A 12,316-nucleotide genomic window follows, 5' to 3' on the forward strand; every position below is an offset into this window, starting at 1 on the left:
CAGACGCTGATTGTAAAGAGCTCTTTGAATTAGCTATCAGAGACTATTCATCTTTCTATTTCCCCTTGTGTTAAGCACAATGCCTTTCCCATTGTAAACACTGTAAATATTTGATATGTATCTTTCTCATAGCATTTACTCTCAATCCATCTCTCTCTGCAACCCAATATTAATGAATAGCAATTTAGAATTGCAACACACACAAAATAATCAGATCTCGTTGTCATCATCATGCCTATAGTAAAATGCTCTCTATTTTGTCAGTTTAAATTAGTTCTTTTATCTCAAATCCCAATAGTACTACCTTTAGGCTCTTTTCATCCTCCATTTTTATCATTATCCAGTTCTGAGTAAACTTCATGAAATCTACTGGGACAACATTTGAGAAGCTATTGTTCCAAAAAGTAGGGCAGTGCTCTTTTGTCTATAAGATTTTCTTATCTTTTTAATACAGAGAGTTTAGTTAATGTAATCAAATTATAAGTACACATAAAAATCTGTGTTGGTCATAAAAATAATAGTAAAGATTGCTTATGGCATTTTTCTATAGAAAATAATTCTGTTTAAGATAATTCTTTCTTGTTCTGTCTTAAAAGTTTAGTTACTAACAAAGCAAAATGAGCCTAATTATAAAATTATCTCACAGTTCCTTGTTTCTTATGCCATCATTAGAGTAAAACTTGAGCTTAATGTGATTCCGAAAGTATCAGATGGCCTAAATATTATTCATTAACTTATTTGTTTTGTAAATTTACTGTGTACACAAGAAAGAAGATGAAAAAGTTCAGGTTACTATACTCTGTTCTGCAAATAATTTTTTGTCAAAATACAGATTATCAGCAAATGCAAATAGGAAGATATGCAAAAACTAATACATAATTATTAATGAATTAATGAATAATAAATGCAATATATATTGACTCTATAGTGCTATGATGTAAATGTCTGTACTCCACAAATCCATATGTTAGAATTCTAACTCCACAGGTGATGGTAGTAGGGGATGGAGCCTTTGGAAGATGATTGGTTCACAAAAGCAGAATCCTCACAAAACGATTAGTGCCTTTATGAAAGAGAGCAAGTTAGTCCCTTTCACTATATAAGGGCACAGCTAGAAGGTACCACTTATAAATCAGAGAGTTGGCTCTCACCAGACTCTGAATTTGACAGTAACTTGATCTTAGACTTTCCAATCTCCTAACTGTGAGAAATAAATCTCTGTGTTTATAAGCCACCCAGTGCACAGTATTTTGATATAGTAGCCCAAAAAGACTAAGACACACACTTCTAATGTTCAGTATTTTTCAGTGATAAGTCTCACTGCCTTATAGGAAAGTACAAAATAATTTACAAATTTCCTAGTGCTACCAAGCTGTGTTGTTGTTTTTCAGTTTAATCTGCATGGGTTAATTTTTCCATTCAGTGTAGGAACTTATTGACTCAGCCAAGAATCTAAAAATTGTGTTTGTTAGCAAAAAAAAAAAAAAAAAAAAGAAAGCAATTGGCAGACATACATAATCCAGTTATTGTTTGACTTAAACACTTTAGCTGCCAACTAAAAGAGAAAGTGGAAAAAAAAAGAACAGGAATGGCTTAAAATTTATTTGTTGATTTGGTAGAAAAATACAAAATAGTCTCACTACATTAATTGCTTTTCATGTTTTCTTGCATTATATATATTTTTAGTCTTGAGGATTTTGAAATGATGGCTTGGTACAAAGTTACAATTTAAATCATGTAGTCATTTGTTGTTTTCATTTAAGAGAAACACATTCCCTATGGATATAGAAGGGAAACAGAAGTTCTTGCAGCATCTCATTTATTTACCAGTGAAAGGAAGCAACTGGTTGACTCTACCAGAGAATCCAGAGATACTTCCCAGCCAGGAAGGACAATCAAAGAATCTGAGAGCTAAAACATCTTCTAATAAGCATTCTTTTGCTAGAAAACCCTGTAACAGAAGCAACAGGCATGCATTCTGAGAAGTCTAAAAGTTATTACTACACTTTTGGAATTGTGCAAAGAACACAGTCCAACCATCTCATCCTGTAATGCTGTGTCTTCCTATTCTTGAAGTGTAGTGACTGGACTTTCCACTGATCCTATGTGGTAACTGTAAGCAAGGTCCTTAAAAACTGCTTTTTTTGGTAATTTTTATGAGGGAGAAAACTATAGGATATACTCATCCAATGTGAGTAAAACCAACCTTTCTTTTGCAAAAGATCCAAAATATCCCAGTGGAAGTAAAAAAAGAAAGAAAGAGAGAGAAAAATAACTTAAAATCTGTCTTAATGTCTCATTCTAATGTGGCCTCATTATATAAAATGTGTTCCAACAGCCAGTTTTTTTTTATGGTTTGTTAGATCTTTAATGTGGCCCCAGTAACAGGGTCTGAAAAGATCTATGATTTTATTATCAACACATTTCCTAAAGTGTTTTGTGTACCACTAGATTAAGAACCAAAGTGTTTGCAAAAATTTGAATATCATCTCATACCAGTTGAATTGGAGCTGTTAAGTGTAAAATTTTGTTTTAAAATCAAAGGGGCTGGACCCAGTGGCTCACATCTGTAATCCTCAGGCTTTGAGAGTTTTAGGTAGGAGAATGGCTTGAGTTCAGGAGCTCCACACCAGGCTGGGCAGTATAGTGAGACCCCATCTCTACTAAAAAATAAAACTAGCCAGGAGTGGTAGTGTGCACTTGTAGTCCTAGCTGCTCAGGAAACTGACACAGAAAGATCTCCTGAGCATGGGAATTCAAGGCTGCAGTGAGGTATGATTACACTCTATCCTACAACAACAGAACATGACACTGAACTAAAATAAATAAATAAAATCAAAGGAACTAGAAATTTGATTTTTGAAAGTCTCCCCAAGTGAATGTTATGCATGCTAAAGTTCAAACACTAATTTTTATAAACCTAACAAGATAGATACTTTCATTACCTGTCTCATCATCAGATATCTATAATCAGCCAGACACATTATCAAACTCAGAGATAAAATTTTTCAAATAACACTAAAATTGGGTAAGAATTTGTACTCACTCTGAAGTCACATGGGCTCAGCTCTCATTTTCAAATCCTCTATGCAACTTCAGGCAAGTTACTTTACCTCTTTAAGTATCAGTCTATCGTGGTTGTAAAAATTTCATAGAGAACCTGTAAAGAGCACTTGGCACTAGTCAAAGTCAAGCCAAACAATAAAAAGACTAATAACATATATTGAGTACTTAATATATGCCAAGTTCTCTCCTAAGTGTTTTACACATCTTAACTCATTTAAATCTCACAGCAAAATGGTAATATGGATGAATTTGTATCTATGTTTTAAAGATGAGAAAACCAGGGCAACTTGAGCTAATTTCTTTACCCAAAATTACAGTTTGTAAGTGGAAAGACCTAAAACTAAAGTGTCAGCGCAAGCAGTTTACTTAAGAAATGCAGGTAATCTTAGTAGTAGAGTAAGAAAGTGACAGAGAAAAGCAAATTCAGTTAGTAGAGTCTTCACCATAAGATGACTAATGTTGTGGGCCACTGAAGTTTAATATCATGAGGAAAATCTGAGAATTGTGAATGCCACACCTAGGAATTACCACAGCTGGGGGACAAGGATGTTGAATTAATTTTACAGCAATGACCAAGTCAACAGTTGAGGCAATCTTTTCTGAATTTTAATTCCTGGGCCAATCACATGTGGGTAGTATTACTTTCCATATATGAAGAAGAGTTGCAAAAAGAGCCATCAGATATACACATGCAGACCTTGATGGTTAGATACAAACAGAAGCAGACAGCAAGTTCCCAGGGATGTGAGTTGGACATAAAGTGCCTCTGCTGCAGAGCCCCAGCTGGAATTGTCTTTAACTCCAAAGTGTAAACTCATATCTATTATGGTTGATTGCTTTTGTAGATTTATCCCTGCCCAAACATAGCCCTAACAGTTTCAAGATATTTCTTAAATGTTTTGCTATTGCCAGCCATTTTTTTTTTTTTTTTTTTTTTTAGCGAAGAGGGCAAAGTTGTTTATTAACTAACTTATTTCTAGGTGCTAAATGAATCAAAATGCCTAATCTCTCAAGGAGAGGATAATCTCTTTTCTCAAGGAGAAGATCTTTTTATAAGAAATATAAGACAGATTTTCAGATTCCCAAGAAGATATAATTGAGCTGTTAGAGAATTTCATATGGAGTTAGAAAACTTCGCATTCTTTCTATCCTTTCATGCTCTTTATTCATAGTTTTAAATCAGCATTTAATGCAGTCAATCTACACATAATTATTGAATGCTTTCTATGCCATAATCTGTTATAGGCACTAGGTTTAAATGAAAAGCTATATGTTAAGACTCATATTGCATAGTGAGAAATAGAAATAAGAATACACAAGATAATTTCATAGACGGTTAAGTGATATGACAAATATAAATAAATAAGAATACACAAGATAATTCACAGAAGGTTAAGTGATATGACAAATATAAATAAAGACTAAGTAAAAGGAGAATCATTGTATACAAACGGCTACTTTTGCTTTGCTGATTAAGAAAAGCCTCCAGAGCAATTAACTGAAGAGAAGAATGATGATAAGTAAGGCTTGCAAATTTCGAGGGAAATTTGGAGTTCATGAGAATAATCAAGATAGAAATATAGAGCAATAGAAACTTAAATATAAGTCAGGAAAGAAAGGAGATTTTTAAAAAGCTTTAATTTATTGAGAAATGATTGTGTCTGAAAACTGACGTTTTATTTGTTAATTTCTTAGCAATTTTCCAAATTATGTTATATGTGCTTTCTAAATTGGAAAAATGATTGATAAATTAAAATTGAATTAAGATCACACACAAACACTGGTGGTAAAATCCGAGCATGGATCTAACTTGAATTTCCTTTACTTTTTCAGGGGTCTTTAACAGTGAATGAGCAGAGGATTCATCTGAGGATACACTAGCTTAACACTGGAAGATTCAGAATTAATTGCTGTGGGTCTGTTTTAGGCATTTAGAATTACTGCAGGAAGCATTATCTCCCAGTAATTCTAACTTGCAGCCAGGCAGTGGCCCATTGTCCTGCATCTTATTTTGAACAAAATAAAAGAGAATACAGATTGGCATTCTGGTAGGCATGTTGTGTATGTCATCTCATTTAATTCTCAAGTTAATTCTGCAAAGTATTATCAAACGCACTTTAAAAAGGACAAACAAGGTCAGGCTTAGAAAATTTAAGCATAGTGCTAGAAAGTGGCAGAGCCTGGTAACTGCTAGCATATTTAATAAAAGTCATACTTACAAAACTATTGATATTAATCAAATATAGTGAATACATAAAAATTATAAAATTCATATAAACAAACACATAGAAAGGATTCCAGGGACTTCACAAAGTCCATGGCCTAAGTCCAGATACAGACTTATTTGGCCAAATCAGTATGATCACCACATTTTACTTACTCTAGGAAGATTAAAGAATAAATAATACATTATTATTTCATAACTTACAAAGAGATGTCATCAAGAGAAGGAGTTTTTCTTCTTATATTAACCAACAGATGTTTAGTATCGTGCTTAACACATCAATGTGAATAAAATGACATGAAATGCCTACCTACTAAGTCCACTCCGCTGTTTCTCCTCTTAGACTCTAAAACACAAATTTCCATTTGGAGTGGCATTTGGACTGTGTTTGGGGTGGTTCTCTCATTAAGAAGGATGGGATGAATAATGTGTAGGAGAAGACGCTCTACTTTAAAATTGTAGTGTGCTGCGAAGGCAGTGCAGAATACATGGGGCAAGATTTCCAAGATAAAGGAAACCAAGAGAAACGATAAAGCACGTGCATTATCTGCCTTTTCCTTCGGGTCAGCTCTCAATTCTAGGGTCAGTAAACTTGTTCTGTGAAAGGTTAAATAGTAAATATTTCAGGCATTGTGACCCATAAGGTCTCCTACTTTTCAACTCAGCTGCTATTGTAGCAATGCACCAGTAATAGACAATATTTAAATAAACGGTCATGCTTGTGTGCTAATAGGACTTTATTTACGGATACAGAAGCATGCCAGATTTGCCTTTTGCTCTAGGTAGAAAAAAATGTGGTTTGTCAATTTCCAATCTAGGTGAATGAAGTGGATTTAGTGGATTTCATGAACCACTGAAAGTTTGGAGGGGAGATTAACTCATCAATATCTTGAATTTAGGTTAAAATATTTAAAAGAAGAAAATAATGTGACTATCATAGGTTCTGAAAACCAGCTTTAAATTATTTCAGTTCTGAATAATCTTGCTAAATTGTCAGTGATGTTGCTAAAGTCCAAAACCCCAGCCTTCTAGATGACATAACTATAAATATTCTTGGTAGGAAGGTTTAAATATCCAAAGTTTTAAATTATATGTATCATGTATACATATGTATGTGATGTTTGACAAAAAATGAAAAATAACCAGGTACATTGAAGGCAAATTTTCATAATCAAAACCAGGATAGTGAATCTATACAATAGAGTTGTTGGAAGCAGACTGTTAATTACATTTAATATATTCAAGAAAGAAAATTCAGATTTGATTATTTTAGGAGATAGCCAGAAAATTTAAAGACAAAAAGAAAATTTCATAATTGAAAACTAGTAAAATTCAATGGCTGTGTTTAACAGCAGATTAGATCTAGCTGTATAAAGAAAACATGAAATGGAGTATAGATCAGGAGAAAATATTGCCCAAAGATCAAAAGGATCAAGAAGGTTAGAAACATAGAGACCAATGTGAGAAAACGTAATTACAGTCCAAAAAGAGGAACACAGAGAGAATGAAGTACAATATATTAAGATATATTTGACAAATAAGGGTTAAGAATTTAACAAAATTGAAAAAATACACAAAGTAAAATTGAGAAAAATACCAAAGAATTTCAGAATCTTGACCAACTTTCAGCAAAACTACAAAGTAAAAGCACACTTAGACACATTGTAGGCAAAATGCCAAACCAAATGCAAAAGGACATCTTAAAAGTAGTTGAAGATGGGATGGTAATGACATATTACTTTCAAAAGGTGACGTGAGACAGGCACTTGATATGTCAAAAAAAATACAGAATGCCATAAGACAAAAGAATAGTATTATCAAAGTGCTGAAATAAAAAAACTGCCAGTTTTAAAGCCTATATACTGAAAAATAACCTTCAAAAAAGTTATGTAAAGTTATTTTTAAGAATACAAAAGTTACCGAGAATATATTATCCTAGACCTGCACCTAACTGTCCCACCAAATATAAAATAAATTTCTGAATTATGTTTTTCAGGATAAAGGCAAAGAATCTTACTATGAAAATTCACAAATGCAGATATAATATAAATAGCATTTACCCAAAACATTAGAATACACTTTTCCTCCCAAATATTCATTAAATATTTATAGCAATTGACCAAATGTTGAACTTTAAGATAGGTCTCACCAAATTTTCCAAAATGTAAAATAATACATTATTTTCTCTTATGTGAAATTAAATTTGAGTTAAAGAAATTATTAAAATGTTTGGAAATTAAGAAATGTATGTCTAATTGAAATAATAATGAAAATACTGGATATTTAAATTGGCAATATGCAGCTAAACTTAGAAGGAAAGCATAATGTGCTTAGAAGGAAAGCATAATGTTCCCTTCTTTCAGCTTTTAAGTTCAGGGGTACACATGCAGGTTTATTATATAGGCAAACTCATGTCACAGAGGTTTGTTGTACATATTGTTTTGTTATCCAGTTCTTAAGGCTAGTACTTATTAGTTGTTTTTCCTGATCCTCTCCCTCCTTCTACCCTCCACCTTCAGGTAGGTTTCAGGGTCTGTTGTTCCCCTCTACGTGACTATGTGGTTCTCATAATTTAGCTCCCACTTGTAAGTGAGAATATGCAATATTTGGTTTCCTGTTCCTGTGTTAGTTTGCTAAGGATAATGGCTTCTGGCTTCATTCATATTCCTGCAAAGGACATGATCTCATTATTTTTTATGGCTGTATAGTATTCCATGGTGTATATGTAACATATTTTCTTTACTCAATCCGTCATTGATAGGCATTTGGGTTGATTCCATGTCTTTACTATTGTGAATAGTGCTGCAGCAAACATAAACATCCACATATCTTTTTGATAGGATGATTTATATTATTTTGGGTATATACCCAGATATGGGACTGCTGAGTTGAATGATAGATCTGTAAAGCTCGTTGAAGAATCACCACACTGCTTTCCACAGTGGTTGAACTAATTTACACTCCTACCAACAGCACACAAATGTACATTTTTCTCCACAATCTCACCAGCATCTTTTATTTTTTTTTTTTTTTGCTTTTTTAATACTAGTCATTCTGACTTGTGTGAGATGGTTTCTCAGTGTTGTTTTGATTGAAAGCATAACTTCCAACTCAAATTCAGAAAGTAAAAAAGGCATTTAATCAAGTACATATTCATTATAGAAATTTAGAATTTAGAAAAAAAGAATATTGGACAAAATATAGAATACTTTTTCAAAAGTAGAAAAAATGTGAAATAGAAAACAAATAACAAAAATTAGAAAAACCAACAGTTGATTTTACAAAGAAATTAACACAATATACGAACCTTGGACAAGATTAAGCACATAAGGAAAAGAGAAGGCACTAAAATTTAGTATCAATGCAAAAAGAGCATCCTTGCACAACTCACAGACAAAAATGTGGCATCAGTAAAAAGATGATGAGGGTAAAATCATCCTAGTAAATTAGAAAGTCTACATGTTTTATGCAGATAATTGCCAAACGTAAATTAAGAAGAAACAGAATTGAAAAGTTTTATGACCATTACATAAATAAATCATATTTTAAATTTCCAACAAAGAAAACTTCAGGCTCATATCCAAACTCACTGACAAATTCTACTAAATATTAAAGGAAGAAATTGGATCTATCTTAGCAAAAATCTTTTAAATGATAGGAAAATGGAAACATTTCACAACATAGTTTGCAAGGCCAGGATACCACTTTACTACCCACTTTGAAAAAGAAGAAATGAAAGAAACATGGGGTCTGTGAACCCTACCAGCAGAAGACCAACTTTGGTGAATGTACTAATTGCAAAAACAGAAAGAACAGCCATCAGATCTGCAAGAAGAGAAATATGAGGAGCTGATAAAGACATCATCTGTCACTGTGCCTTTGGAGGTTATAAAGGAAATCAAGAGGCTCCAGATAGAAAAGAAACCCAAAGCTTTCAAGGCAGATTTTGACAACAAACAGTAAATGGCCCCACCTCAGAATCCATGGACTACAGTAGATGGGGAAGAAGGATTGAAATTGAGTCCACATCCCCTTGAAAATGTAACTAAATTTGAACAAACTATGACAGGCATTGAGGTGGAGAAGATGTGAAACAAGAAATTACATTTAAGTGAATTTGTCAGGGAGTATTTCAGTGCTCATATTCCAGAAGCTGAAAAATCAAAAAAATCTGAAGTTGACAGGAGACAAATGAAACCTTCAAAATTCTTTGTAGAAACTGTAAGAAATGGCACTAAACATGTACAGTATTTATCAACTGAAACAAATGTGTCATTTAAAAAATTTAATACTGAAGAATTTTGCAAGACATTTGAAAACAATCTTATAAAGTCCTAAAAGACACTGCAAACCATAATAATGTCATGAGCTCCATTGCTACTAATGCAAGTTGTTATCATCTCAAAGGGTGAAGTAATGTTTTAGTTTTCCAGCAGCCTGACTTTAAAACTGCTATTTCCACATTCTTCACACTCCAACATAAATTGTCATGGTAGTACACACAGTAAAGGTGATAAACCACAAACTCCCAAGATTATACCAAGCAAAGAACCAAAAGAAGGATCTCAACCAAGTTTCTTACCCTTACAGAAAGGTAAGAGATTAACTATATGGTAGCCATAGAGGTCCTGACTCAGCTCTCAGAAGCCCTGTCAGAGAATTCTTCCCTATCAAAGTCAGAGAGTGATGAAGAATCAGAGTAGAAAACAGCCAGTTATCTATTTTCATGCCAGAATTAAATTCATCCAAGTGTGATACCAATAAAAGTGTTGTTCAAGGTATGATTACTCTTGACAGTCGTTGCAAGAATTTGCATCAGTTGCCACCAAAAAAAAATAATAATAATAGTTGGGGTATTGTAACCACTTACTGCACAGCAGCAAAAATTTGGTTTAGATGGCCTATCAAGTCAGGATGAAGCCCATATTCAAATTGAAGAAGATCTTGCAATACAGTTGACACAATGTGCTTCACCAATTAAATTAAATTGTATAAAACCAGAGGACAAAAAAGTTGAACGTACACTGATAAGCTTTGTTGCATATAATGTACAGCAAAAATACAGTCAAAAGAAGACCATAATAGAAACCACCTTTGAATGTACAGAATAATCATAGTTCATCATTAACAAAACAAAAGAACACAACCCAGAAAAAGACAAAGTCCACCTCATCAGGAGACTGATGGAAAAAGAAGCCTATGGTTGCTCTTAAAGAGCAATTCACGCATCGGAAACTGAAAACATTACCTTGAATCGCTCATGAGACACCCTCAACAAAGTCAGCACCAACTTAGGAATGTAAATATTCCATGTTCTGGTGGAATTACAATGGTTTCTACCAAAAGTGAAGAGGGAGTACGTTCATCCAGTGTTGAAACGTCGGAGTTTTCCACAGCAGAGAGTGCACATCAATCCTAGTGAAGTGATTATGCCATGAACTTCTTTACTCTCCTTACAAAAAACCTGGTGTCTATAACTAAAGATTCTGAACTGTCCACCTGCAACAACTGTCTTGATCAAGTTACATGAAAAGTCAAAAGTTCATGTTATATACCCCTGGGGCAGGAGCAGGTGGTGCTGCTGTCAGGGAAATCATGTAGAATAGGTATGGTCAAAAAGGAAACATACTAGGGATAGAAACAGTAATGTACACTGGCAAAGAAGGAAAAAGCTCTAATAGGTATACAATCGCTAATGGGGTTGTAAGAAGAAACACTGGTACAGAAAAAGTTATCTGGTCTACAAGCATATAGGCCACACTGTCCAACTGCTGGGATGGGGGTGCTCATCATGGTGTGGGATGGTATTCCTCTCCCAGTGGCTGACAGGCTGTACACAGAGCTCACCAAGAATCTAAAATTATACAACATGCATCCCACTGACAGAAAATGCACCCTCAATTAAAATCATACTTGTACATGTTGAGGAGTTGATCCAGAGATGCGTCGAGCTTTATTCTCCTTCGGCTGTTCATGGAGTATGTACTTTAATGGCAATAAATTTGGTAGAGGCCCAAGCTCCAGAAGATTTAGAATTGATTCAAGCTTTGCTTGCACAAATACCATGAAAGAATTACTAAAGGACTTAATCCAGAAAGACAATATGTAAAAGCAAAATGAATCTGTGTGGGACATGAGGCCATGGAAAATATCTTAAAGATAACATACAAAGTTTGGCTACACAATTAGCATTCCCCTGTCACTTGCTGAGGAGAAATTGTCCCACTTTGATGAGTATTGGTCAGACAGTGAGCACATACTTTGGATGCAAATATTGGTTGCATGGTCATGGCATGGCTCATGACCAGTTTTGATTCAGTGTGCCCTGCTAGAGCTTCCCACTATGACTCCTCTGAGCTCACAAACCCTAGTCAATCGACTCACCTCTCCCTTGCCTTTTAGCAGCACAGAAACCTGAATAAGCCCCAACATGGTTCTGAACTAAACAAGAGTAAGTTTCAGGCTAAAGAAGTTAAGAATAAGAAAATGAAGTCTTCAGAGCAAAAAGACCAGGAAGCTAATGAAGGTCCTGAACGATCCTCTAAGAAAATGATTTTAACCAAATTCCTTCTCATAAAACATTAAAATTAACCCATGACAGTGCTGTTGCTACGTTTCCTTATGCTCTCACACAGATTGTGGGGCCCTATAGCCACTGGATCTGAAGGCATTTCTCACCCTCTTAATGTCCTTGCTAGTACAGTGAAATTTTTCAACGTGCTATTAAAAGAAAAGCATGTGTTGTTTACTGTATCTTTATCTCACACTTTTCAAGTCTGAGGTTAAAAAAAATTGAGGTAGGTATTCTTAACTGTGACTATATTTTGACAACTGGTAGAAGCTGCACATTTTAAGCAAAAATTAAAGTTTTATTGTTTTAAATATAAAAAATACATATATAAGAAAATTCATTCTCAATTCAATAGATCTAGAAAAAGTAGTTCAAAAATTTATTTTGTTTATGATTTTAAAATATAATTAGTATTCTTAGTAGACTAGAACTAATATTAAACCTCCTTTATCTAG

At 33.9% G+C, this 12,316-nt stretch overlaps 2 pseudogenes; both read left to right on the top strand.

Annotated features, from left to right (window-relative positions):
* Window positions 1-6,963: 6,963 nt before the first annotated feature.
* LOC141581527 (methylcytosine dioxygenase TET1 pseudogene) lies at window positions 6,964-10,005 on the top strand (annotated as a pseudogene).
* Window positions 10,006-10,010: 5 nt separating this feature from the next.
* On the top strand, window positions 10,011-11,955 carry LOC101032853 (methylcytosine dioxygenase TET1 pseudogene; annotated as a pseudogene).
* The last annotated feature ends 361 nt before the right edge of the window (window positions 11,956-12,316 follow it).

Source organism: Saimiri boliviensis, chromosome 16 (assembly GCF_048565385.1).
Source record: "Saimiri boliviensis isolate mSaiBol1 chromosome 16, mSaiBol1.pri, whole genome shotgun sequence".
Classification (NCBI taxonomy): Eukaryota; Metazoa; Chordata; class Mammalia; order Primates; family Cebidae; genus Saimiri; species Saimiri boliviensis.